The sequence below is a fragment of the Martes martes genome (genome assembly GCF_963455335.1).
Source record: "Martes martes genome assembly, chromosome: 1".
NCBI lineage: Eukaryota > Metazoa > Chordata > Mammalia > Carnivora > Mustelidae > Martes > Martes martes.
Window position 1 is genome coordinate 132,261,938 of NC_137888.1, and position 27,334 is coordinate 132,289,271.

At 38.6% G+C, this 27,334-nt stretch overlaps 1 protein-coding gene across 4 annotated transcripts in view; it reads right to left on the bottom strand.

The window, feature by feature from the left end:
- The window catches only part of TBC1D5 (TBC1 domain family member 5), a 543,265-nt gene that overhangs the window by 22,248 nt on the left and 493,683 nt on the right, over positions 1-27,334 (bottom strand). The window lies entirely within an intron of this gene.

The following is a 27,334-nucleotide window of genomic DNA, read 5'->3' on the forward strand; positions in this document are numbered from 1 at the left end:
TCCTCTTTTGATATGTATGACACTAGAGAATTTTACTTATGTGATTGTTTCTAGGAAAAAATACTCTGGGTTGAATAATTCTCTAAATGACAATCTAACTGTAACAACAACAAAGAAAGTCTTTGTTTTTTAAGGAAAAAAACATACATGCAAAAAAATTTGTCAAGGAAATTGAGAAGATTAAGAGATTTTTTTCTCAAAGCAAGAGAATATAGGTATACCCTAGAGATATTGTGGGTTTGGTTCCAGAGCACTCCAAGAGAGTATTACAATAAAGTGAGTGAAATGAATTTTTTGGTTTCCTGGTGCACATAAAAATTGTGTTTGCATAAATTTTTAAAAAGCTATGTTTACACTATACTGTAGTCTTATTAAGTGTGCAATAGCATTATGTCTAAAAAACAATGTATATACTTTAATGTGGGGCACCTGGCTGGCTCAGTCAGTAGAGCATGTGATTCTTGATTCAGGACTGTAAGTTTGAACCCCATGTTGGATGTAGAGATTACTTAAAAACAGAATCTTAAAAAAAAATATTGCTAAAAATGTTAAGCATCATCTGAGCTTTTTGCTGTAAGGACTCTTGTCTCCACATTGATGGCTGCTAACTGATTAGAATGGTGGTTGCTGAACGCTGGGGTGGCTGGGGCAATTTCTTAAAATAAGGTAACAATGAAGTCTCCCATATTGATTGACTCTTCCTTTCCTGAACACTTTCTCTGTAGCATGCAATGCTGTTTGATAGCATTTTACCCACAGTAGAATTTCTTTCAAAATTGGAGTCAATCTTCTCAAACCCTGCTGTTGCTTTATCAACTCAGTTTATGTGATAATCTAAATCCTTCACTGTCATTTCAATAATCTTCATAGCATCTGCACCAGAAGATTCCATCTCAAGAAACCATTTTCTTTGCTCATCCTTAAGAAGCAACTCCTCATCATCTGTTAGTTTTATCGTGAGATTGCAGCAGTCCAGTCCCATTTTCAGGCTCCACTTCCAATTCTAGTTCTCCTGAATTTCCACCACATCTGCAGTGACTTCCCACTTAAGTTCTTGAATGTCTGAGAGTCATCCGTGAGTGTTGGAATCAGCTTTTTCCAACCTCCTGTTAATGTCGATATTCTGACCTCTTCCTATGCTCCATTAATGTTTTTAATGTCACCTAGAATGGTGAATTCTTTCCAGAAGGTTTTCAATTTACTTTGCCCAGATCCTTAAGAATCACTCTCAATGGCAGCTGGAGCCTTACAAAATGCATTTCTTAAATAGTAAAACTTAAAAGTCAAAATTGCTCCTTGATCCATGGGCTGCAGAATGGATGCGGCCAAGAGAACATTAATCTTGTACATTTCCATCAGTGCTCTTGGGTGACCAGGCACATTATCAATGAGCAGTAACATTTTGAAAGGAATCTTTCTTTTTTCCTGAGCGGGAGGTCTCAGGAGTGGGCTTAAAATATTCAGTAAACCATGTTATAAATGTGCTGTCCTCCAGGCTTTGTTGTTTCATGTACAGAGCAGTCAGAGCAGATCTATTGTGATTCTTAGGGGCCCTAGGATTTTCAGAATGGTCAACAAGCACTGGCCTCAACTTCCAGTCAATAGCTGCATTTGCCCCTAATGAGAGTCGGTCTGTTCTTTGAAGCTCTGATGTCAGGCACTGGCTCCTACTCTGTAGCTATGGGAGTCCTAGGCGGCATCTTCTTCCAGCAGACGGCTGTTTTCATCTGCAATGAAAATCTGTTACTTAGTGCAGCCGCCTTCGCTAGTTATCTTAGCTTGATCTTCTGGATCTCCTGCTGCAGCTTCTACATCAGCACTGGCTGCTTCCCCTTGCACTGCGATGTTATGGATATGGCTTCCTTTAAACCTCATGAATCCCCCCTCTGTTGGTGGCAAAGTTTTCCTCTGCAGCTTCCTCACCTCTCCCAGCCTTCATAGAATTGGAATGAGTCAGGACCTTGCTCTGGTAGACTTCAGCTTAAGAGAATGCTATGGCCAGTTTGATCTTCTCTCCAGACCACTCAGACTTTCTCACTATCAGCAATAAGGCTGTTTCACTTACTTATCTTTTGTGTATTCACTGTAGCCACACTTCTATTTTCCTTCAAGAACTTTTCCTCTGCATTCACAACTTGGCTAGCTGTGTGGCACTGGAGGGCTAGCTTTTGGCCTATCTCAGCTTTCAACATTCCTCTCTCACTAAGCTTAATCATTTCTAGCTTGTGATTTAAAGTGAGTGTGACTCCTCCGTTCATGTGAACACATGGATGTCACTGTAGAAGGTTATGAATTGGCCTAATTTCAATACTGTGTCCCAGGGAACAGGGGGCCCAAAGAGGGGGAGACAGATGGGGAAATGGTCAGTCATTGGAGCAGTCAGAACACACACATTTATTAAGTGCATTCTCTCAAATGTGTGCAGTTTGTGGCACCCCTAAACACTTACAATAGTAACATCAAAGATCACTTACCACAGATCACAAAAAATACATTTATGATGAATGAGTCTGAATGAAATATTGCATGAATTACCAACATGTGACACAAAGACATGAAGTGAGCAAACGCTGTTGGAAAATGGTGCCATTAGATAGACATGCTTGATGCAAGATTGCCACAAACCTTCAATTTGTACAAAATGTAATATCTGCAAAGTGCAGTAAAACAAAGTATGCCTGTAATCCTCATCCTATAGGAATTTAAAACCAAGTTCGTTAGAATACAAAGAAGGGATGTTGCCAGAGGTGGAATAGGCTAGAAAATTGATTTTTCCAGTTTTAGGTGCTTATTCTTTCACATAAGAATCTTCTGTGTTGTTAAAAAGAAAGCAGGAGAAACTTAATGAGATCTGCTTTTTTTTCTTAGTGATGAAGTACAATTTGACTTATAGATGGAAATTAGCAGTTGAAAAGGTTACCTGTAGGTGTATTACATTTTAGCAATACACAATGCAGAACTGAAAAGCATTGTTTTTAACTACCGCATAGAGAATGAGCCTTTAGAAATATGCATTTAAAAGCCTGACACAGAAAACAGACAGCAGTAGCTCTAAAACCAAATTATTGTAAAATGCCCACCGTAGGATACACCAGCACCAATCGTGCTCTTTACATTCAGCGCAAAGAGCAGCAGCCTTTCCTCTGATGCTCAAATAATGACCAGAAGAAACTCAGCCAAGGAATGATCAGAGGGGCTGGGGGGTAAGCAGGTATCACCTTCCTAACCCTTTGGCTAGGCTTTGAGATGGAAAGGGATGGGTAGTTTCAGGGCATTTTTCTTCTCCCTTTTCTCCTTTGTTTCTGCATAGGCTTGAGTTTTTCCTGTTCTGTCAGGGCGCTAGGAATTAGGGAGAGAAGGCTGCATCTGCTAGTTAACTATGGTTATGGTTAGTCTCCAAGATGGCCACCACCAATTTCTTCCCTCCCTCAGTGTATATGCTGTTTCTCTCATTGAGAGGGAGTAGTATCTATTTTCCCTCCCCTTGAATCTGGGCTGGCCTTGTGACCTGCCTTAACCCAGAGAATGCAGTAAAAATCACACCGTCGAGGCGCCTGGGTGGCTCAGTGGGTTAAGCCTCTGCCTTCAGCTCGAGCTCTGCATCGGGCTCTCTGCTCAGCAGGGAGCCTGCTTCCCTTCCTCTCTCTCTCTCTCTCTCTGCCTACCTCTCTGCCTACTTGTGATCTCTGTCAAATAATAAATAAAATCTAAAAAAAAAAAAAAAAAGTCACACTGTTAGTTCTGGACTAGTGTAAGAGGCCTGCCAACTTCTGCTTCTTTTTGCTAAAGGAAGATAACTACTAAGTTGTAAAGAAGTTCAGGCTATTACTGAAAGAGAAAAGAGAAAATATGGAGAGGAAGAGGCCATGGGAGAAGCACTGAGGTTCTAGTCATGGAAATGAAACCTTCTGGGACCTTTCAGCGCAATCCACACGAAGCCAGCTAATGAGTGACTCAGTCAACATCACAGGAAGCAGAACAGCCCAACCAAATGCCTGACCATAAACCTATGAGAAGTACCTGTGTTGTTGTCTTAGGGAGTGGGATTTTGGAGTGGTGTGTTATGCAGCAGCAGATAACTGAAACAGGACAGAATACTACGTTGGTACATGGCATGAGGAAATCATGAGTATTATTTCTGGTCCTGCCATTGACAAGTCATGTGACCCTAAGAACTCCTCGCCCAATCTGGGCCTAAATTCAGTAGTGTTTGGAGAAGATATAAATCAGACAGTTTGCTTCTAAAGAGCTTACAATCTTGTAATCAGAATAGAAGTATTCTAGAAATTACTGCAGTATGAGGTAGAATACATCCAAGTCTTATAATAAGAATAATTGTTTTGGAAATCCTGGTCCCTACTTCCTGTCCCCTCTACTGAACAAGTCACTTTTTCAGTGGGTTACAGACACTAACCCAGCTGAATGAGCTCAAAACTGTAACAAGACCAGAGCTTGGCAGTCTTTTATCTTTTTTTTTTTTTTTAAGATTTTATTTATTTATTTGACAGAGATCACAAGTAGGCAAAGAGGCAGGTAGGGAGAGAGAGAGAGAGAGAGAGAGAGAGGAAGCAGGCTCCCTGCTGAGCAGAGAGCCCGATGCGGGACTCGATCCCAGGACCCTGGAATCATGACCTGAGCCGAAGGCAGAGGCTTTAACCCACTGACTCACCCAGGCGCCCGACAGTCTTTTAAAAGAAGGGGGCTTATCAGTGGTTTAAGTTTCTCCTTACATGTGGCTACCAACTCCCAGTGTGGACAAAGGACACTAGGAATGCATGGCCTCCTGGCTTAAAAACATCCTTTCTATTTATTTTATATATTAGTTTAATTTGGATTTAGCAATCACTTCTTTTAAATTATAAAAGCCCTTGGGAGCTTTCATCTTCAGTAGTCACTCCTATCTAAGTGGATTTATTTTATTAGTTTGTTTCCTTTTTAAAAGCTGAAAGGAAAGAAGAGCTTGAGAGGAGAGACACTTTTAAGGAGAGAGGCCCAGTCTCCTGGTGGTGAGGTGTTGGACAGCTGGAGGAAGTCTGCAGCTCAAAGAGGGTCTCTTCCTCAAACATTTTACTGTGAGAACAGGTATATAACATTAAATAATAAAAACATGATGAGACCGGTGTCCTCTACATTGTGCAGTGCACAACTTGCATGAGTGCATGGGGAAGCCCTGTGAACATGGCAGCCCACAGCACATGCTCAGTGAGCATGCATGGATATAAGAACACAATTTTCCAAGTTTTCACTTGTGCTTAGGGCTCTGGCGGCAAATGAAGAGCATTTTCTTGCTTAATCCCAAGTAAACCTCAGTACAAATGGAATCTACACTGTAGAAAATGACAACTTTCATTAATTTAAAATGTTTTTTTCAGAGGAAAGCCCACCAAATAAAATAAGAGGATCATTCGTACTGAAATAGGTTGAGGAGCCCAAGAAACTCTTCCACTTGGAAATTTGAAATCCAGGGCTTTACCCCTCTAGAGTTTGTGTAATCTTGAAACATTCCTAAACCCTTCAACATTTTTCTATAAATAGAAATGGAATCACTTGGAGGCGAAAGGGTGGCTTGTCACTTATTCTTCACTCTATTATATAATTACCAATAAAAGAAGAGCCAAGAATTGAGCTTCTAAGATTGTGGGCACCAACTTCATATTTCTATCTTAGCTTCTCATGCTTCACTCTCCCCCCCTAACATGCTTTAAAACACTGACAGCTTTAGTCATTTGTTTTCAGTAAACTGGTCCTCTGTAATCAAAAACAAATGCTTGGCTAATTGCCTTGAAGTTTTATGGAAATAAGCAGTTAGTGTAATTCTGATGTGTAATAAGACACTGAAGAGAAATCCTTATGATATTTACTCTGGCATATATGTTCTGCGTTCCATTACAGGAAGGAGTGCTGGATGAGGCCGCAAGTCTGGCAGAGACAGATCTAGGTCCAAATCATGTTCCTGCCAGTTACTAGCTGTGTAATATTGGATAAGTTTTGTTAATTCCCTGTTCTCCTCACCTCCACTGGCAGAAATGGTGGGAGAATGAGATGAGAGCACGGGCAGATTATTTGGCACTGAGCAGGTATTCAATAAAGCCAATTATTCTTTCTTTTAAAAATTTTGTTTGTAATCGGGTCAAAACAGTGAAATGGAATATAAGTATAGGGCTTTATGATTTACTGCCGGAAAACACTGGTTCATAGTTTCAAAAACTTATGTGGCTTAGCCCAGAAAGACTAATTAGGGCTAAAGGCAAGAAATGGATGGAGGTTTAAGAAGTTCAGCCACGTGTACACTACACCACCTCCCATACTTGGCAGTCCTGTAAGGCAGGACCGGAGAATGAGGGCAACTCCACCTTAAGAGAAAAACAGCTGGTACTCAACGCTTTATACCAACTACAATATGCCAGCCACTGAACCTTGCCTGCATTAAGTCACTTAATCCTCACAACAAAACCATGAAGTAGATTCTGTCATTATTTCCTGCATGGTACACTGTCTCTTTCTCTGTAAGTCACATTTTCTGCAAGCGTGTGCCAAGGTTTAGGCAGCTAATTGAGGACCCAAGTCACTTGGCCCACTCTCCCCTTTCTTCTCTGGGGATGCTTTCTTTCTTAGGCTTAATTACCATGGTTCTTCCAATGAATAACCTCACATCTCAGTTTCCTTCAAGAGAGACTCACCAATTACAATGTTAGGTCCTAACCCCAAATTCCTTACTAAATTGTTTTCCTTTAAAAACACTGAGGTATGATTGGCTATATTCTATTTTTTGTTGTTTTGACTGTATTGGAAGACATTTTTTTATAATTTATTTTTCAGAAAGTAGTGTTTCCATGTCCTTCACCCCCTCAATAGCTGATGTATCGTTACACTTTTACTCAAATATTATCAACTGTATACATTGGTTAATATTATATGGACTTTTTATATCAATATTATAAAATGATTCAATGTCTGCCTGTTATTTCTTGGTTTATAGCACAAGCTTTTGGATTTTATCATTTATTCACTGATTCATTAATGTATTCAGCATTATATCCATGTGTACTCTTAGATCCTGTGGGAAGTACAATGATGAATGAGACACGGACTCAGAGCTCGGTAAGTTAAAGGGAGGTGTGAGAGGAATAGCGAATTCTGTAGAAGATATGAAAGATGAGGCTTCGCAATTCTAGGGGGAGCAGATGACTTCTGATTCAAGAAGTGGAACGGAAAGCAAGTTTCTGGAAAAAGGCAGCGATTTGGGAACTGGCTCAGAAGAAAGGATGAATAAAAGTGTTTTAGGAGGCAGGGGCCCGGTAAACGAAGAGCAGCCCGAAGTGTGGGCCCCGGGCAAAGAACCCAGCCACTGAGTTGAGCCACATCGGGGAGAACAGCAGGGTCAGCAGGAAGGCTCCCCTCCCTTCCCGTTCCTCTCTGTACATTTTTCCTTCAGACAGTGACGGTTTAAGGGCTGCGGTCTGACACACACGCCCCTCACATGCACCGGGCTCACGGTGACTGTAACGGGCAGCAGCAGAGTCACTGTCCACGGATGGATTCAAAGCCCGCAGTCCTTGGTTTGGGAGAAGAGTGGGGCAGGAAGAGCCCCGGTGTGGAGTCCTGTTTGGCTTCCCTGGGGTGCCCTCAGATAGCAAGAGAAGCAGGCAAGAGAACCGACACCAACTGCAGCAGCAGGAACAGGCCAAATATAGCAACCAGAAGACAGGAAAGATGCCCCGTCTTTCTCGAGCAGATGGGTGAACAAGAAGTGGGAAGTGAGGGAAACGGAAAGTCTCAAGGAGAAAAGTGGGCAGGCCGCGGATGTTCTGAGGAAGCTGTGGTGTACACAAGGGCAAATACACACGCAGTGTGGATGAGATCCAAGCCAGAGCATATGGTATCAGCAGAGGAAGACACTATCCAAAAAAACGGAAGAGGAGCACAAAGCCAACTTGAGAGGAGTATAAAAATAAGCGGTCTGGGTGTGTCAAGCAGCACGTCAAGCGGCACTGCCGTGCTGGAGCACGCCGAATCTGACCATGAGCCCTGGAGTAGGTACAGACTGTGCTCGCACATGCTGTCTCCGTGACCCTGACCGGAGCGCCAAGCTGTCTGACCCTCCATGTCCTGTCTCTAAAACTGGGCTAATGCTAATTCCTATGCCAGATGATTGGTGGAGGACTGAATTACATTAGATTTTCCACATGAAGTGCTTTGCATGGTGTTTGGCACACGGTAGACACTCAATAAATGTTCATCTTGTTGCTGACTCTAGATTATTTATATAATTCTAGGAAGTTACTCCAAGGAATTATGGATACAGGCAAAAACATGACTCCCAGGACAGTCCCCACACATTCAATGGCAGCATGCATACACACATACTCCACACAAATCCTCAATGTCTAATGACAGGTGACCTAGGTAACTTGTGGTACCTTCATGAACAGAATATTATGTGACTTTTTGAAATGTTCTCCTAGGAGAACAATTAACAATAATATCATGTATTAGGGGAAAACAAGTTACAAAGTAGTAGGAAAAGAATGATTGTGGAAAAAAAGAAAAGGAAAGATAGTCACCAAGTGTTCATATTGGTTATTCTCCAAATTGTGGGATTATGGATAATTTTTCCCATTTCTTTTTTTTTCTGGATTTTCTACAATGAAATCTAATCAAATTTTTGCAAAAACAGAATTAACGTATTATTCAAATAACAGTAAAGAGAAAAACAGAAGAAAAAGTAAAAGATGATTACCAAGGAGAAGATGTTACTATTTTTTAAATCACCAAAGATTATTCCAAATCAAACTCTAAACAACACTACAGTCTAAACAAACCTGTATCCTAAACAACACTGAACATTAAGAATAAGTTACATGAAATAATTGTTAAAAGTAAATAGCTATCATATTTTGTCTAGTGTGCAAACCCTGAGTATACTCTCAGGGCAAAGGATCTCCTTCTATGCATTTGAAGTAGGAACATCAGTGTTGTATGTTGTTCTTTATGGACTGCCCAGAAAGAATGAGATTCTTAAAGATACTTAAAAAAGTAAAGATGGTAAACGAATTCCCCAGTAAATAAAATAGTTCCTGCTTTCAGACAGGATGTAAGCAAACATGTTAAATATGATGGAAATTCTGAACTGAAATTCAAAGCTTAAGGTGTTATATTTTAAGGTAACAAATGATATTTCAGTGCTGAACTTGCCTTTAAAGATAATCTACTTTGACCCCTTCATTTTATAAATAAACTTTAACATGGCTGGGTAGTCAGTGGCAAAATTTACATGAGAAGACTTCCCTGTTTCTCAGATGCTGAAGCAGTGTTATGTCTACCACTGAGATGCACCCTACCTGCAGACACCAGAGATATCCTCCAAGGATTGGTTTTTTGTAACAATCACTGAGACCTCTCCCTCTACCCACATCATGCTACAATGGTGATGTTCCTTCCTGCCTATGTACTCGAGAAAAAAAGACACTAAACCCTAAACTTGCCATTATTTTGTATGACTTCATACTATTTAAAACCACTACACTGAAGAATACTGCCTCTGGGTTAGACGGTGGCATAGGAAACACCAGGAATCTCCCCACTAGAAAGCAATTACACTGGCAGAATCTGTGTCCTGTAACTAATTTAGAAAGCTGCAGTCCACTGAAGGCTGACTACTTCCAGGGGAAGGCTTGAGGGTAAAAAGAGGTTAATTTTGGTCCATTTCAGCTCTTAGCAGAACAGCAGTTCCCCTTTCCCCATCCCTAGCCCTGTAGCAAGCAGCGCTGTATTTGTTCCCAGAGCAGGTTGCATGCAACGTGAAAGCCAGGATAGGACTCTGTCCTCCAAACATCAGGGATTTGTACTCTGATCACTGATTGCTAATTCTGATCACAAGGGTGGAGACAAAGAAGAGAGTGGTCACTACTGTTGCACCCACTCCCTGCGCCCCCCACCAACCTCCAGTGGATTTAAAGAGTCTGCATTCTATCTGCTACTTCATTTTTCTTTTTTTCATTTTTCATTTTCTTTTTTTCCAACGATTAAAGACTAGAACATTCAAAAGCTACTACATATATGGGGGAAGAACGTGACTGCATATGCCCAGGGAAAAGCACAGGTTCAGAAAAGACCTGACAAGTCCATAAATTGAAACCTCAGGCTGATCCTTGGTACAGAGATAGTATACAAACAAAAAAACCCCCCAAAAATCCCAATAACAAAAAACAGTAAACCCTGGTAAAGGGGGAGAATATTATTTCTGAGTTACCATATTATGACCTGATAACAGATCTACTGGAAAAAGACTTTAAAACAGCCATCTTAAAGATGCCCAAAGAACTTAGGGAAGATGCGGAAAACAACAAGAAAATGATGGATGATCAAAATAGAACCATCAGTAAAGAGACAAAAATCTAAAAATAAACCAAGAAAGAAATCCTGGAGCTGAAAAGTAACTGAAGTGAAAAATTCACTAGAGGGATTCAAAGGCAGCTTTGGGCAGGCAGGAAAAAGAATCAGCAAATTTGAAGACAGAACAAGAGAAATTATTGAATATGAAGAGCAGAAAGAAGAGACTGAAGAAAAGTGAACAGAGCTAAGGGACTTTTGGGACAGCATCAACAGGACCATTATGCACATTGTGAGAGTCCCAGGAAAAGAGAAAGGGATAAAGAGGCTGATAATGTCCTGTACTTAATGAAAGACATGCATGTAAACATGCAAGAAGGTTAACAGATCTAAGTAAGACGAACTGAAACATACCCATACTGAGAAGATTATATATGAATTAAAGGTTCAATACAGCAAGAAGACAAAATAACTATAAACATTTACACATTTAACAAACCAGTAATATATATGAAGCAAAAACTGACAGAACTGAAGGGAGAAAAAGACATTCCCACAATAATACTGGAGACTTCAATACTCCACTCTTAACAATGTAGAGAAAAACAAAAGATAAGTAAGGAAATAGAGTATTTAAATACTGCAATAAACCAACTAGATATAACAGACATATACAAACACCATATCCAATAACAACACCATACGACCATACGAATTCTTCTCATATGTTCACAGATCTTTTATAGAATAGATCATATGTTAGGCCACAAATTAAATCTCCATAAATTTTAAAAGACAGGTATCATACAAAGTATATTCTTTGACCACATCAAGATAAAGTTAAAATCAGCTATAGAATTAAAACTGGAAAGTTCATAAATATGTAGAAAATTAAAGAACTTTAAAACAACAATGGATCCAAAAAGAAATTATAAGAGAAATTAGAGAATATTTAGAGATAAATGAAAACAAAACCCCAATACAACAAAACTAAAAAATATCTCAAATCAACAACCTAATTATACAACTTAAGGAAAAAATTAAACCCAGACCTAGCAGGAGGAAGGAAATAATAGAGATTACAGCAGAGAAAAACAAAATAGAGGATAGAAAATGCAAGAGAAAATCCATGAAACCAAAAGTTGGTTCTTCAAAAAGATCAACAAAATTGACAAACCTCTAGCTAAATGGACTAAGAAAAAAAGAAAGAAGACTTAAATTACTAAAACCAAAAATGAAAGGGAAACATTAGTACTAATTCTGCATGAATAACAAGGATAGAGAATATTATAAATATCTATATGCCAACAAACTGGATAAGCTAGATGAAATGAACAAAGTCCTAAAGACACAAAATCTACTGAGACTAAATCACATAAAAAATGTGAATAAACCTATAACGAGTAAAGAGATTGAATCGGTAAATTAAATAAAGAAAAGCTCTGGACCTGACTGTTTCACTGGTGAATTCTAGCAAACTTTTAGAGAAGAATAAATGATTACTTCTTTTCAAACTTTTGCAAAAAATTGAAGGTGAGAGAACATTTCCCAACTCATTCTATGAGATCAGTAGTATCCTAATACCAAAGTCAAAGTCATTATAAGAAAACTACAAACGAATTATCTCTTATGAACACTGACATAAAAACCAAACCAAATTCAAGAGCATATTAAAAGGATTACATACCTTCACTAGTTGATATTTATTCCTGGAATGCAAAGATGATTCAAATATGAAAACTGCTCAATGTAATAAAACCACATTAACAAAATGAGGGAAAAATATGATCATCTCAGTTGCTCAGTAAAAACATTTAACAAAATTCAACACCCTTTTATGATAGAAGAAAAACACTAAAATACCCTATCATTAGAAGGAACTCCCTCAACATAATAAAAGCACATATGGAAAAACCACAGAGTATCAAACTCAATGATGAAAAACTGAAAGCTTTTCCTTTAAGATCAGGTACAAAAAAAGCAAAGATGTCACTTTCACAACTTCTGTGCAATATAATATATACTAGAAGTACCAGCCAGAGCAATTATGGAAATGAAGAAAGAGACATTAAAAACCACTCACAAGAGAAGGAAGAAATAAAGTTGTCTACGTGCAGATGATCTGGCCTGTAGAAAAGCCTAAACATTTCACACACACACATTAAAAAAAAAAAAATCCCCACCAAAAAAATGAGTTTGCAATATTTACACAGTAACAATGAACAACTGAAAAAGAATTGCAAAAACAATTCCATTTACAATAGCATTAAAGAGAATAAAATGCTTAGGAATTGACTTAACTAAGGAGGTTAAAGACTTGTACAATGAAAGCTTCAAAGAAGCTGAAAGACATTAAAAGACATTAAAGACATAAATAAATGTAAACACATTCTACGTTCATGGATTGGAAAACCTAATATTGTTAAAATGTCGGTACTATCCAAAGTGATCTATAGATTCAATGCAATCCCCACTAAAACCCAATTAACATTTTTTGCAGAAATAGAAAAACCCATTCTAAAATTCATATGAAATCTGAAGGTATCCCGAATAGCCAAAACAATCTTGATGAAATAAGTCAGTCAGAGAAAGATAAATACCATATGATTTCACTCAGATGTATAATTCATGAAACAAAACAAATGGGCATAGGGAAGAAAGAGAGAGAGAGAGAGGAAGGGAGAGAGAGGCAAACCAAGAAACTTTTAACTACAGATAACAACACACTGATGGTTACCAGAGGGGAGGTCAGTGGGGGTATGGGTTAAACAGGTGATGGGGATAAAGGAGAGCACTTGTGATGAGCACCAGGTGTTGTATGGAAGTGTTAAATCACTAAATTGTATACCTGAAACTAATATTACACTGTATGTTAACTAACTGGAATTTAAATTAAAAAAAGAAGGACAGGAGAACTCATACTTTCTGATTTCAAAACTTACTATAAAGCTACCATAACTAAAACAGTGTGGTCCTGGCATGAAGAGAAATATGTAAACCAATGGATTAGAATAGAGAACTCCAAAATAAACTCTTACATATATGGTCAATTTCTGCAAGGGTGCCAAGACCATTAAATAGGGGAAAAGGACAGTATTTTCAATGAATCATACAGGAAAAACCAAATATCTATTTACCAAAAAATGAAGTTGGATCCTTACTTAACATAATGCACAAAAATAAACCCAAATGGGTCAAAGACCTAAATGTAAGATCTAAAACTACAAAACTCTTAGAAGAAAACATGGGACACTGGATTTGGCAATGATTTCTTAGATATGACACTAAAGGCATAGGCAACAAAATAAAAAATAGACAACTGGATTTCATAAAAAAAAAAGTAAAAATGTACATTTAAAGACACAGCAGAGTAAAAAGGCAGCCCCAAGAATGGGAGATATTATTTGCAAATCCTATATCTGATTAGGAATTAATATCCAGAATATATAGAGAATTGAAAAGTCAATAACAAAATAACCTGAAGGACTTGAATAGATATTTCTATATCTATTCAAGAAGATATACAAATGACCAACAAACACAGGAGAAGATGTACAACATCCCTAATCATCAGGGAAATACAAACCAAAACTATAATGAGACATCATGTCACATCCATTAGAATGGCTGCTATCCTAACACCAGAACATAACAAATGTTGGGGAAGACATGGAGAAATCGGAACCCTTGTGCACTGCTGGTGGGAATATAAAATGGCACAGCTCCTGTGAAAACCAGTATGTACCTTCCTCAAAAAATTAAAAACAGAATTACCAAATGATCCAGCAATTCTGGGTATGTACCCCCAAATAACTGAAAGCAGAGTCTCAAAGAGATATTTTTACACTCATGTTCACACCAGCATTATTCTGTGGAAGCAAAAAAGGTGAAATTAACTGATGGCTAAGAAAAATATGATATCTACATATAATACAACATGATTCTACCTTAAAAAAGGAGGATATTCTGGTACATGTTACAACATGGATGAACTTTGTGGACATTGTGCCAAGTGACATAAGCCAGTCACAAAAACACAAATACTCTATGATTCCATTAACATTAGGTACTTGGAGTCAAAATCATGAAGACATTAAGTAGAACGGCGGCTGCAAAAGGCAGGGTCAGGGGGGATAGAAGGTTACTGTTTAATGGGTACTGAACTTCAATTTTGCTGAAAAGAGTTTATGGAATCAATGCACATTTATGAAAGAATTTAATACACTGAAATGTATACTTAAAAATGGTTAAGGTGGTAAATTTTATGTTATGTCTATTTTACCACAGTAAAAAGGAGAACACTGCCTCCTTATAATGAAAAAAATTAAAAATTGCTTGCCTTAAAATCAGAGTAACCTGGTAAGGCATGATCATGCTGCCTCAGCCGGTCCTGGGGGATAGAGACCCCCCACTGCAGCAGTCCAAGGACAGACGGAGGGCAGGTCCACCAGGTGAAATATAATTAGAAATTTTTATTTTTCCACGCAAATCTTTCCTCTCCCAAACTGCACTGTGACTTTAGCGTATCCCTAGAGTTGACCAATTACACATTAAATCCACACTCACTTCATTGCTTTACACGTGAAAGTGTTCCAAATATCCTTTTGAAGTCAGGTTTTGGCAGGTTAAAATAATTAATTCCAATCACGTGCTTGCTGTGGGTGGGACATATGGGACATGGATTATAAATGATATTTTAAAAATAGAACATGTGAGGCTCACAAAATTAAGAGAAATAAATTTTCTTTTATTCGGGTGCCGCTCATAATTTTTATTGAGGGGGTAAAAAAAATCTTAGTTTCTTACCCGATTTTATTCTTTTGGCTCTACCTGATAATGGAGAAATTACCTATTGCCCCAGACATGACTAGTATCTTTTTGGGGTAGGGGGGCGCGGTACATGGAGTTAACCGCATTCTCTCTCTCCCTAGCTCTCTCTTCTGTAAAATCGGAGGTAATTAGAGCACAGCCCTCATAGAGTCTTTGAGGATTAAAGAAGTTAATACCTGTAAAATGCTGAAAATAGAGGAAACGCATGGAAAGTGTTCTCTAACCTTTAGCACAACACTTTGCCATCACCCACAGGAGAACATGTTCATACTAGGATATATTTGAAGCTGGATTTATCTATAGCAAATTTCATTTCCGATTTGGTACTCAATTACTCTTAGACTAATTCTTTTCAATCTTTAAAATACACACAAATCACCTGGGGTATGTTGTTAAATGCAGTCTAATTGAGCAGGTTTGGGAGGGCCCAAGCTCTGGCATGGCTAAAAAGCTCCCAGGAGATGACTAAGCCACTGGTCCACATGCCGCACTTTGAATGGCAAGGATGTAGATGACCCACCTCATGCCCTTCTACTTCTGGATACGGCTTCTAATCCCTCTAGGAAAGGTTGCGAAACACTTTCCTATTTCCCTGCTCTAAGGCAGTTTTAACAGATGGCAGCATGGTGAGACTCAAATTTGGTAACAGTCCAAAAGACCTCTTCTCAACACGGAGTGGGATGCAGGGAGAAGAGAGGCAGGGCGGCAGACACAGCTTTCCAATCTCTCTCGGTCAGTTCTGTACAGAGTGGCTTCATTCTTCTGTTTAGAGCTAATTCCTAAGACCATTAGGTATCAATTTATCCTACTGTAAACATAAGAACTTAGTTTAAAACCAGATATAAATTAATTTTGTTATTATGCATGCTCTCTTCTGTAACTTTGGATAAACAGAGGCTGTGTATAAATTTCAGAGAACAAAAGATGCTTTTCAAACATGAATGCAATAAAAAGGACAAAGTAGGACATGTCCGTAATCCGTGTTATTTAAATTCATCCCTCATCTTCTAAAGATATTTTTCTGGTAATCATCATAAGTAATATTTATTAAATATGTTTAGCCTTTAGAAATGTGCTTCTGCGCCTATTGCCATTTCAATATTGTGAGCTATTTTAATCTAACTGTGCCTTTCTAGAAGTTGTTTACAAAAAAAGCAATAAATAAACAGAAAAGATAAGAATGGTGCCAGAAGATAGGATCATGTACCACAAATTCTGAGTAAACTGAATAAATTTATAATCCTGAAATAAATATACTGGAAATTATAATGTTTAACCAGGACCTCAAACAGGTATATCCGGAGGAAGAATAAAACTACTTGCATAGTTACAAACCTTATTATTTACAAAAATCCTATAACTTCTCCTTTAAATAAATAATTATAGACATACAGTAAGTCTTAGGAACTTCCTAGCCTTTAAAAATTCAAAAGGTATAAAAATGTTAAGCATAGGTATTAAGACAACTGCTTGTCTACTGAACATTTTAACTGGAGGAAGAGAGGTCTCTCCTAAAAGGGACTGTTTGCCGCTCTCATTAAATGGCATCTGAGGAGAAATGTCCCCATCTTTTGGATTTTTAGGCTCTATCATCTCATGTTGTATTTTTATAATTAGGCAACCTGACCAATCTTTTATAAACCAGAATAGCTCTCTCCTCCACCATGCCAATTAGCACAGATGTTACTTTATTTAATAAGGGTTTTTCCCTCTCTGCTTACACGTGATCAGACCAACTGATGAAACCACCCAGCCAGCACCGGGGCCTCCAGCTGAGTTTCTCATACTATTACTGGCTGGGTAGAACCATCTGCGTGCTTTCCCTTGCTGTTCCTGGCACCAAAAAGTAGGCGTCTGCACAATGGCTGACCCAGATAGAAGGGACTTTGCCAAGGTTGTTTTCTTATAGCAAAGCTAACTGACCCGTGTGAGGCTGAAATGTGCACCCTTGTACCACCATTCTCTGGGCTGACTCCCATAATGTCCCATTAGGGAAAAGCGAAATATGGTACCCTATCACAAATCCAAGCTAAGAATCAAGCGCGGTTTAAGAAATACTTTGTTTCATTGGTAAAAGGAAACCAAGCATTGGAACAGCTTTGATTAACACAAACACTACCAATTCTAAGATGTTGGAAATAAAAAAAAAAAGAGAGAGAGAGAGAGAGAGAAGGAAATAATTCTCTAAGTTAGGTAGCTTATTCACATGCTTATCACGCTTTAGTTAATTTACCACTTAAACTAATTTATAAAAACCTTATTTCTCACTATGTACCAACAATTGCTATTCATTTTTTCATGCAGTCGCTGAATGTCACTGGGAAATGAGGTGACTTTTCAGGCCCTGGGAAAGGTCAGAGTAAAGCCTAATACATCTGAATTCCTGGAAAGCATGCAAATCCCCCCAAAACAATCATTCATAAACACTTACTGAGTGCCAGACACAAAATCTGTGATTCTAGAGACAAGAGTCTTATAATTGAATAAAGGTAGTTCTCTGGCAGTCAAAGCAAAGGAAGCATTTGCAGATAACGTAGGACATCCCTCTCCCCCATCTGAAGATGCTGCTTCTGTAGGTTTGGGGAGGGGCTCTGGAATCTGCAGCCTAAGGCAGTCCATAGCTACCTAATGAAAGTGCTTACAGCTTCTAGATGGTGGGAAGGAAGGCTCCATGGGACACAAGGTTCTTGGACTGAGACTGGAAAGAACTCTAGGAGTTCCATCAATAATTTTGGTCAATTCCAATATCAATTCCATCAATAATTTTGGTCAGAAGAGACAGCAGAGCAGAACAAGGCAGAGGTATGAGACCGCATGGTTGGTGGGAGGGAACTGAAATAGTTGTGCATTCCTGAAGGGCTGAAAAGAACTAGAGGGAGAACTCATGATCAGGTTGAACAAGCCCTGGAGATCATCAAGGACCCTGTAGACTGCTTTAAAATCATAGGATTTATCCCAGGGAGTAGGAACCCCTATAGAATTCTGGTGGGGCTTGGCATCAGACACTGAGGAAGACATTCATGGGGAGCAAGCTAGTGTTATAAAATAGTTGAGATGTGTGTAACCATTAATAAAATGGACTTTAAAATTTCTAATTAATGCAGTATTGTTAGTTTCTGAACCGAGAACAAAAAATTAATAAAGTATCTTTCTCTATCCTCATTCCCCTAGCTGCTGACATTCAGAAGATGCATGTCAAACCCAGAGTAGAATCAATTCTGTGATAATGCTTGTTTTGAAAATGTGAATGTGTCCCAATGAGATTGATGGATTAGGCAACAATGGAACATAATGTGAATTTCATGTTGGCTTATGCACAAATATTTCCACATGAAACACCAGATGAATGCTGGAAACTACATGCAGCTGAACCCAGACATGCAGGAATACACAAAATGCATACGTGCACACACCTCACAAATCTGCCAGTTACCTCAGTCACAGTGCCCATATCCGTCAGACTCCACACAGCCCTCCGTCCATTACCTCATGGTAATTCACAAGCTACAATCTTTCTGAGGTCCACTTCTCCAACCAAGCTTCAGGATTGTATTTATTATAGTAATTATTTATTTTCTAAATCATTTAACATGTGTAAAACCATGCTACCACTTTAACCAGGTTCCTACCTCTTTTTACATATCACTGATGAAGTTTGAGTATTGTTCCCCAACTCCATTACCCCATGAGTCCAGCAGTTTTGAATGCATGATTTTGCACGGCATGGTAATTCTAGGGAACAAATAAATTGCCTATAACAGAAGTAACTGTTCTGAAGATGACTTCATTTGAAGATGAATGTGTCATGACAATCAAATGGATATATTTTTCTACAACAGTTAACTGCAAAGAAGCTTTACTTGATAGATCATGGCAGCACTCAGTAGAGCTAATGGAACTCTGACTCTGTAGGGAGGAGTGTTGGTACTCCATGGTCATCCCTCCTGCCCTCTTCCCCAAGAGGACTCTCCTCTCAAGAAGGTGGTGACCCAGGGGCACCTAGGTGGCTCAGTCAGTTAAGCATCTGCCTTTGGCTCAGATCATGATCTCAGGATCTTGGGATTGAGCTCTAAATCGGGCTGTCTGCTTGGCGGGGAGTCTCTTTTCCCTCTCAAATAAATAAATAGGATCTTAAAAAAAAAAAAAAAAGGAAGGTGACCCAATGCAGAGTCCCAGGAAGACATGGTCTATCTTTCTCCTCTAGATGTTGGGGACTAGATGTTGTACCAAGAACTGCTGCAGCTGTCTCACTTCTAAACTCGGGAAGGGCCTGTTCTGAGCAGGGCAGGGCAGGGAGGTAGAAAATAACTTGGTCCTTGAAGACACTAATGACCTTCTAAATCTCTGGTCCTAAACTTTTGAATAAGGTTGGAATAACCTGGAAAGCTTTTAACAGTTGTGAAGGCCCATACCCCACCCTAGAGATTCTGATTCAATATTGCTGTTCCTGACCTTTCTCTGGAGTTCTCTAGGTATTCCAATGTGCACCTAGAAATGAGAAGTTCTTTGGACTTGTTTGAGCTAATAATTTTCCTTATTATTTCAATCTGTTTGAATCAGAATGTCTGTTTTATTCAGCTTGAAGCATCCTAGATGACAGTCTCTCTGGAATGAAATGCATGAAATGCAAGGTCCAGTATTTAAAGTCTTTAAATTCATTAGATCACCTCAGGAATTTAAATCTCAGTTCCTGGCAAAAACAAAATGAAACAAAACAAAACAATACAAAAAACAAACAAACAAAAAAACCCACTCATTAAAAAAAAAAAAAAGATCTTGTGACTACACAACTTTCAAACTAATTCTGAAGATAATCATCACAGATTATCAAAAAAGGAGTTTAGTCATAATTGAGACTGAGGGTTGGTGACTTTGACTATAGACACTGAGAAAAAAAATCAACACTCATTTATCCTGGGCAGTAAAATAGGTATTTATAGTTTTATTGCTGTCCAGGTGGGTGAGGTTAAACCTTGACTGTTGTCTAGAGATGAATTTAGGATTTCTATAAATGTTATTAGCATTATCAATAGCACTATATTGCTGGTTTCATTCTTATTTTCTTCAATTTCATTTTTCAAAAGTATTTTGGTATTTTATGGATGTATCTCTTTGCATCATTATGACTGAGAGAGATGTGGACGGTACAAATAATGCTTCAAATCCAAAAGACTGTCTAGAATCTAGACTGAGAACGTTCTGAAATTAAGCAACTTGGCAGCATTTCTCCCTACCTATTATAAATTAATTGTAGCATTATTTTGGGTATGAGGCCCCCTTCCCTTTTTGGGCTGTGACGTGGTGGGTGTACATGTGTATGTGAGGCAGGTTAATGCTATAGTTTTCCAGTTCTTTACACTTTCCTGTTAATGGGCCTCTTGGTAGATCTGAGGGGACATTTGAAAGAATTCAGGTAAATGTTGCAAACTTTCATGATCTTGCTTACAGTTCTGTCTTAACTTCGGAAAGGTGTCCAAGAATTTAAAGGTGCTGATGATCGAGAAGTCAGAGTGATCACCTGAAAGTGATCAATTCCAGATGCCGGTCTGAAAGGTCCTTTCTGTTGCAGAGACAAGGTATGGCTGGAATGAGTTTATTTAATAAGATCAGACAATCCTTTAGAGTTCGTCAAAGAGGCAAAATAAGAAAGATAGGGAACTTTAAAAGCAGAACAATAAGAACATCAAAGGTGAAACAATAATTGGGAAATACTGCCAAGAAAGCCAGGAATCAAGAGTCTAGTCAGGGGTGTATGAAGAAATGGTGGGAGTGGGAGTGGTCAAGGGACCCCTTTCCTAACTGCTTTTCCAGGTGGAACATTTTTGTTTTCTTCTCTTGTTTTCAAATGTAACCTATAACGTTTTAGGGTAAAGCTAATCTGTCCATGTTTTATTAAAATCATCATACTTTGAGTTACTGCTGTCAAAGCTTCTATCTATTGACCTAAGTAACTGTGGAAAATGATGTTCTGACTGCAAATAAGGCTCTAGACAGAACTGTACTAAGTTGGTAACAATTCTGGGAGAAAGAAGGGAGGGCCCTGCCATCATCTTCAATAAAAAGGAAGTTTGGGGATTTGATTATATCCTGGTGATCTTTCAAGACATTTTAAATACTTCAGACACATGGTAATATCAGGGCTGAGAAGGGTCTTGCTTATTGTTTTTTCATATATTTTTTAAAAGTTGCTCGTGACCAACTGTACTTCACAAGCAGAGAACACTATAGACCAAGGTTAAGCTTATGTGAGACAAGTTTCCCGTCTAGTCAAATACAATTTACAATGAAGTTAATCACATATATTTATAATGACAGACATGCCTATTAAGAAGCTTAATTAAGCATGAATGGTGAAAACTCTGTGTAAATGATTATACTTAGTATTCTTATGGTCAAGAGAATTTTGTTTTTGTTCTTTTCTCATCTTTTTAGTTGTTCATATCAATGTTAACATGTTTTTCTGGTACCACTCACATTACCATTTTTTAACATTTTATCATTATTGCCACAAAATAGAGAGGTCCAAAAGTTTCCCAACAATTGCAGTTCCATCTTAGGACCTCTCCTAACCTAAAATATGCTTTTAATTTAATTAGGAAAAGTCACTTCCTTTGGGTACAGGACTTGGGGAATGGATATTACCTGTGCATAGAGAAAAAATGCCCCCTTGTCTGGACAAACATGGCCCCCAGACCTAGGCATGCTGCTCAGTGGACAAAGCGTACCCACTCGCCCCTTCAGCAGGGCTCTTGTGAGCAGTGCACAAACTGCACTACTGAACGCTCTGTAACCCTGCCCCTTTCTCCCCATGCTGCAGGTATGCAGTACCTGGCATTTACCACCTGCACTACATCCGCATGGATGAATTCCGGACGCATGGGCATCTTGGAGCTGAAAACCAGAGTGGAAATATCAGGGTTCTGAGAAAGAAAGAAAGCTGCAGCAAAGGTGCCCAGGCCATGACTGACCTAGCAGTTCTAGCACGAGGGAAAATCCAAAGGTGTTTCTTAGCCTTGAGGTTTCAAGGCAAGGGGAAAGCTGCCTGTCTGATACAGTTCTTCCCCTTTGTTCGGCTGGCCTAGTATTCCTATGACAGGAGTAAAGCCATTCCTCCTGGAATTAAAGCTCAGTCGATTAAACATAGAGCTTTCTGGAAAAGTTAACATAGAGGTTTCAAAGAACAAATGATGAGATGCTAGGGGCAGAAGATTTAAAAGCAGGAAGTTGTGATGTAGGAGAGGGTGGTTCTGTCATTGAGGGGGATGAAGGGGGACAACCTAGCCATCCCCACAGTTTGGCCTCTGGCGTTAGCTGACCAGCTGCACAGACAATTCAAAACCCCCATCTCATTCCCTGCCATACACATGTATACTTCAGGACCCAAATGACTGTCCCCAAGGCAATGTGGCATTGAAAGGCTACATAAATGTCAAATTTCAAGAAAGGTCATTGGAAGGAAGCAAATGCTATTAGTGACACGTTTAATTAAGCATGATTCAGACCCACAGGAATTTCTGGCCAGGGATTCTAAATATTTCTGTTTCACTTGAGCTCTCCCCCAACTATTATTTATGCCTCCTAGGCAGTGTTCAGCATGGGTACAGGCTGGCAATGTCGCATTTTATGGGGATGATGGAGATGAAGACAAATGATGGGGAAGAAGGCCCAGCATGAGGGGAACAGGTGTCTCATTTGTTCCCGAAGGGCACCAGCTCACTGTCCTAAAAAGGGCATTACAGTCAAGGTTCAGCACTCTACTTGCTATGGTTCTGCTTTCATGGGCTCTTCAGATATTTTGGTTAAAAAGAAATTTACTGAAGCATAAAGATATTAAAAATTGGTTATAAAATCTGTTTACTAAGTTAAATTAAAACTGTTGACAGTGGAGAGCTCTTTATGATTCTCCTTTTGACGTTCATATTTCTTCACGATGGATTTACATGTTTTGGGTAAGGCAAAAAGATGGAGATAGGAGGAAGGAACGCTCCTACAAAGATATATGGTCCACCTTCCCTGATCCTGAGTTGGTGCACGCGCAGAGAGATTGTGAACGAGGTTCATATTAAGATCTAATGGGTAACCAAATGTTGTGCTTCAAATATCTGAGCTCATTTTGGCCTTAGATTGTAATTCCTTAGAAGCTAGTAAAACTGCTGGTGTCTAAATTCATTTTATACCTATTCATGTCAATAAACTGTATTAAATGGGAAGGTTGTTTTAAATGGGAATATATTTTAATCCAGCTAGCATTAGTGTTATTGATTCAACAGCGACAGATTATAAATATATATTTGCAAATTGGGAAAAAAATTCTATAATTAGATATACTCTAGAGATGCCAGTTTTCAATTCTACTCAGATGTCACAGGAAATACGTTATAATTAATACTTTCCACATAATACGTGTTCTTAGGAAGTATATATCACTGACGGAAGAGGAAATCAGGTAACTAGGAAAATTCTGGCCGCCTGGGAATGCCACTGCTCAATTTCTCTCTTCCAACTACCAGTCTAACTCAAGCTGCCTAAAAATTCACCAATGAAACATCACTGACAACAGAACTGGCTCTTTTCAGAGGCAAATGCTTCAGGGAAGGATTAGAGAAATCATTTTGGCAATTAATACTTAAGGGATGACTCATCTAGCTGTCTAGGTACATCCTTCTACCACCTTTCCGCAAGGTCACAGACTTCTCTCTAAAGTTTCCTCTTATCAGAAATTGATTTTGGAATGGGCGTGGGATTTCATTCTGGGCAACCAATAAGATGGGAGGGAGAAGGAAAGCCTGCTGGGTAGCTTCCGAATAAAGACTTTTCCAGAAGATGTGTGTGTATGGGCGGGAAGGGGTTGGGGGGATGACAGGATATATACCTGCCTCTGTGGCAGCCCTCTAGAGAACATGATGGGTATGAGATGAGGACAAAGCCAAAACACTGAGGATGGCAGAATGAAAAGTTGGTGATGTCAGTGAACAGCTGAATCATCCAATTCTAGACCAGGACCAGTCTATCTCAGGACTCTTGTTATTTGAAACAACAAGCAACAAATTTCCTCATTTGAGATAATGATTTCTTTTATTTTTACCACAAGCAAATTGCTATAATCCCAACCACTTTACATTCTGCCAGAGGCTATGAGGGAGAAGAAAACACCCACAACAGACATTGTTGACTGCCTACTCAGTATCCACCACCACTATCTGTCTTAGGCAGTTGCTGGATTTTTCATAAGGGAAAACAATGGTTGTATTTAATGAAAAAAGAAATATGTTTGTGGTTCAAGTCTGATCTCTCACATGAAGCCTGTCTAGATAAAACAAAAAACAAAAAACGAAAACCCACGATTGTCTACTTTCTGAATCCATGTTAATTATGATCTCTACTGCTTCGCTGGCATTAAGCCATATAATGTCTCTCACACTGATGAGTTATATTATTATTTAGTTTAATTATTATGTAACTTTCGATGGGTTTCCCTCTCTGTCAATTTTACCATAAGCACCCTCACTGGGACTACTCTCATTTATTTTTTTATACAGATATGTCTTAACTTTCAATTCCTAGACCATAATCAGAAGTAATTTGCTAATGTTCAGGTTTTCTATACTTCCAGAAGTAACTATGAGTTACCTTTTAAATTGTTTTCATACATCTGACACTTTTTGTAATTTTGCTGTCATAAAGAATGCATATTATAAAAATAATTATATTAGTATGACCATGGCATATGTTTGCACTACCCGAAGGCAATGATGGGTGCATGCAGGGGTCACAAAGACAGATGATGAGAACCCTTCATGCACTGGGAGCCTTCAGGGGGTGCACAGTTCATTACACATCTTGTTCCATGCAAGGATTTCTAGATCGGACAATTTCTGATTCCTGTAGTTTAGAGAGGATTCTGAACCATGGATAACTTAAGATCTTTGGAGACTGGTATGTAATTATCACAAAGCATAGCAAAACGTATTACAGTTCATCAGAAACTTTAAAAAAGTTTTACTTGGCTGATGTGCTTAAACATTAGAACTTACATACAAATCAATTTTAGAACTTTTCTTATGTTCAGTATTTTTCCTATTCTTGAATGCTAGCAAAGATATTCTTGGAAAATGATTTGGCAACAATTGTAGAACATGACTAAGAGTGCTAAAACAAGTAAAAAAATTACTTAACAGTCAGATGAATGACCAACTAAAATAGATTTCTAGAAAACTAAGTGTTGGATGTCATCTACATTATCATGAAAAATAAAGTATGGAAAATTAAAAGTATCAAAATTCTCAATTTTGTTTTCAAGACTAAAAAATGAGCACTTGATGAAAACCAGGGTTTGAATTAGGTGGGCCCTAAAGGCTCTTTTGGGAAACAAAGCAGAGGGAAAACTGTCTTCGTGGATAAATACTAACCCTCAAAACAACACTACTACAGACAATGAAGTAAAGGTCAATTTTTAAAACTTCCCACTAGTTTGCTCACATTTCAGAGAGGAAGTAGAGTGACATCTTTCATAAACATATGGCACAAAGCTTAAAGTGTTACCTCTTTAAAGACTTAGCTGAGTTTTGTATTCTAATATATGGCCAAAGCAGGGGCATTGATAGGAAGAAATGTGATATATCTTCATCTAAAGGAGGCAGTCTGCGGATTAGAGAAAGGCTTTCTATGATACAGAAAAAGATGATATTGAGAGGAAACAAGTTTATGACCTAAGATATGATGCTTGTCCAAAATTTGTCACACACAGTGATTTTGAAAATCATTTCTCAATGATTAGAACCACACTTGCAAGCAGACTTTGCCACACTTAGGTTGAGAGCTGCTACCGGACTGTTTTGTTTTAATGTCTATTTTCCACTGCTATTTTAACCTTTGCTAACTGACATTAACAACTTCTTGATCTTGGGCCACTTTTAAAGATCTATGGAGTCTTGAAATCTGCAAGGTACATAGAATTTAAGGCCCTGGGGATCCAAAACAAGAAGTATCTTTGCTTCAATTTCTGGTTACTTGCTTATGTGAGAAACTGATGATCATGATGTTAATGAAAAACAATCTTGAACTTTTTCTGAAGACATGGAATGTCCCTGTATCATAGCAAACTGGGCTGAAAATGAAAGCAAGACAGGCCCAGGGATGATAGGGGCCTAGTCATGGGCTTCGGTGCGACCTGGGTGGCAGTGGCACTGGTGGTATGTGGCTCCCACGGGAGAATGGTTCCCAGCTGAACATTTCCAACTGTGCACCATTAGGCTGTGCTAAGCAACAATCTCAGCATAAATCAATACAGGCTATTTCTCACTCATACTTCGTGTCTATCATGCGTTGGCAGAGAGAAAGGGAGAGGTGAGGAAGATCTTGTAGTGGTAATACATACACATCACTTGCCCTTACAATCACCGGATAGAACTAGTCCAGTGGCTCTGACAGCTCACGGGAGATAAGGAGGTGCAACTATACCAAGTGCCTTAGAATGGGGGAGAACTGGGATTACCTAGCAAAGAGCACGGACCACGTTATTTCATAAAATCATCAGATGACCTATTGAAAAACCCGGGACTTTCTCTTGAAAATTTCTGCCTACTTACTTCCCACAGTTAGAGAATATATTAAATTTTGAATAATAATTTTAATAATAATTTAATAATTTTAATTCCATTTCTTGGTATATAACAGGTCTACACAGAGAGTTCGACTTACTCTGTTTCTATTTTATTTCTATTTTTACTTGACTTCTCAGTTTTAAGTTACAGTTATCACCATAAAGAAAAGTAATTAATTGGTGTTGTAGACTAATCCATATGCCGCCAAAATATGACAGAATGCAAATGAAACAGGTCTCCATATGCCTTTTTCATTTGTTATTCCTTATTCTGGTTCTTCCTAGACATGTTCTTTATACAGGCAGACATCTCTTCTAATTTATTACATTCTGTTTTTGTTGTGATTTTTAGTTATTATTTTTAATCTATGTTATATATATAAAACCCTTTGAAGAGTTAAATGGTTCTACAAGGCCTGTTATGAAAAACACTTCACACAGCCCCGCCCTCTACTTCCTGCTCTCCAGAAGGAACCACTTTCAATTCTTTCACCCATTTTTTTTTCATCTCACTATCTCTAGCTTATAGTGCTCCCTCTTTACTTTTTCTAGAGACAACTACACTTATTT